This window comes from Cucurbita moschata, unplaced genomic scaffold (assembly GCF_002738365.1).
Source record: "Cucurbita moschata cultivar Rifu unplaced genomic scaffold, Cmos_1.0 Cmo_Scf00077, whole genome shotgun sequence".
Taxonomy (NCBI): domain Eukaryota; kingdom Viridiplantae; phylum Streptophyta; class Magnoliopsida; order Cucurbitales; family Cucurbitaceae; genus Cucurbita; species Cucurbita moschata.
In genome coordinates, this window is record NW_019268593.1 from 929,452 (window position 1) to 932,277 (window position 2,826).

The window sequence follows — 2,826 nt, forward strand, 5'->3', positions numbered from 1 at the left end:
CCGTTCACCACATGCTTGTAGATGAAACGATGTCCACCATTCTCGTTATTCTTTTCAACTACGAACCTTCCTGCATTCTGCACTACTAGGATATTGACATCCTTAATTGGTACTAAAGCATCTAAAGGCAACCCTTCCACACGGCTCATTCTAACACCTTTGGTAAATAGTTCCAAAAGACATTGTTAGGCCGATTTTGTTCATGAATACTGAAGAATTTGATATTTGTAGTTGTAGTTGAACGCTACTTAAATTGATGAAGTGAAATCTTACAATAGAGTCTAATAAAGCGTTTGTCCATTAGAATAGGTTGGAATTAAATTGTTTATAGTTCGAGATAATAGTTGTATTCTTTAAGTCATTGAGACTAGTGTTACTAGTACTTGTTAGTATATTTGAGTATAAAATATTAAAATGATTAGTTATTAAATATTGTTTGAATTAAAGCGTTTATAATTCAAATGATCTTCATAACCTAATTCATAAAAAAAATAAATAAAATAATTAGGAAGCATTTATGTGCTAGATCAAAACAAGATGCATAAAAAGAACTTGCCGTAATTACTTTATTCATCGACCTTTAATCTTAAAAGTAACTTAAAATATTGCAATATTGTGATTCAATCGCCTATTATGAAATTAGGCCCGAACTAAAAAAATTATATTTTTAAAAGATGGAAAAATTCATAAGCCAACCAAAATATGTATTCAAAGATGAAGAATTCACAACAACAATCACAAACAATATTAATTAGCATCTTGTCTTTTGGTTTGTCACATTTTCAAATATGAACAAACCTCAATTTCGAGTCGGTGAGTATTATTGATCATAATCGACAGTACTTTGCAAGTAGCTTTGAGCATTCACAAAAGGTCGAAAGTTGAATTTCTTTAGAATGGTATCCAAATAAACGATGATTATTGTTGAATTTCCAAAAAATACACCACAAATTTAATTTATAGATATAAATGGAACCATTGATATAAAACCCTGATTATATAATTGCATCTTCAATAACAAACCCACCTCGGAGTGATCATCTTCACCAAAGGCTGCAAATTAAGAAGCCTTCCAACAGAGACACATGAAGCTATATTTGAGCAAGAAAAATCATGTTACATGTGTCTGGGATACCACGGAGACACCAATGCAAGCAATCACTACCAGCTGAAGTTTCTTTGATATTGTAGTTGGATCTATGAGACTCATCACTCAGATGTGAAAGAGTAGTCATATCAAACATTCTTACTTGTGTGCCTCTTACAGTACTCTCAACAAATGGATCGCTTGATCTGTTCTACTCTACTTTACTTCCTCTTGATAACGGTGTGGTATTGACACAATTCATATTGCTGATAATCATCACTTACATCGAAACCAGAGTATAGCGGTCAACTATCGTCAAGGACCCATTCACCATTTCCATTCCTACCGATGGAAAAGTTTTATTACATTCATTTCTTTCTCCTTTCTAACTTCTTCATTCTCACATTAAACTATTTTTATTTAAAAAAAATAAATAAACGTGAAAAGGGAGAAAGAAAGAAAAAAAGAAAACCCTTAATTTTGAAAACTTATCAAATACTCTTTGACCGATGTAAAGAAAGCTTGAGAATAATTTATTCTCACGTCTCTCTTTGACACTTGTTGGATATATATCCGTCCTTCACATGTCGTATCATAATCATATCATATCGTAAAAACTTCATGGTTATATCCTTCCCTAATTTATCATAGCCTTAACGTCCTTAGACATATCATAGTTGTGTCGTTACCTGAACGTACCTTAGTCATAACGTTACAGGAACGTATCCTAATGCTATCGTTCTATCAATCTATCATAATCCTGTCACTTTCTACCCATAACCTAATCGTATTGTTTTATGAATCCATCGCATATCGTTTTTATCAATCTGTCATACCCATAACACTTCGATACGTAACCAAACCATAACGTTTCATGAACATGTCTTACTCCTATCGTTACATTATGTTTAGTGCACCCTTCTCGTATCCTATCTCAAATATACCATTGAACACATGGTACCGTAAGTATTATCATACAATTCAAATATTATAACATATCATAAGCATATCGATTCACAAACATTTCACACATATCAATATATATGACACTTCCAGAACCATGGGCACAGTCAACATCAAATATAACCATACGGATGGTAAGGCCACCTACCTGATTAGCTTAGGCTGGTGTCCCCAATTTATCCTTAAGAAAGTTTGATTTGTCCTTTGAGTCAACCTATATGAACATGACATCAATTTCAATCATTTCTCTAAATTTTATGATGCTCTAGTGTTAGATTTCATGGGAATATTGCATGAGCAAAGTCTTGAAATGTCTATATATAAAAACTATTTAACACTTTCCAAATTTTGATTTTTGGCTGTTTGTGTTTTTTTTTTTTACTTGTGTTCCTAATCTTACTTCGATGTGTTTGTTACATTTTTATTTTTTTAATTAGGTTATCAATTAGCCAATTTAATCAATTCATCCTCTATGTTTTTTTTTTTTTTTAAATTGTGTTGGTCATTACTTTTGGCTAATTTAATCTATTCTATTCTATTCTTTTTTTTTTCTACTATCTTTCTAAAACATACTAAATAAAATTAAACAATTGGTTAAAAGAGGATATGAGATATAACTTAAGGTTAAATCTCTTCCCATATTAGAATAACTCATTCTCATGTCCATCCTTGCTACCATGTACTAAATTAAGGATTTTATTTCTCTTTCGTCAAACCATCCTTAAAGCACAAAATTGAAGTTTAGTTAGTCAATAATATTTGACGTGCTAGTTTTC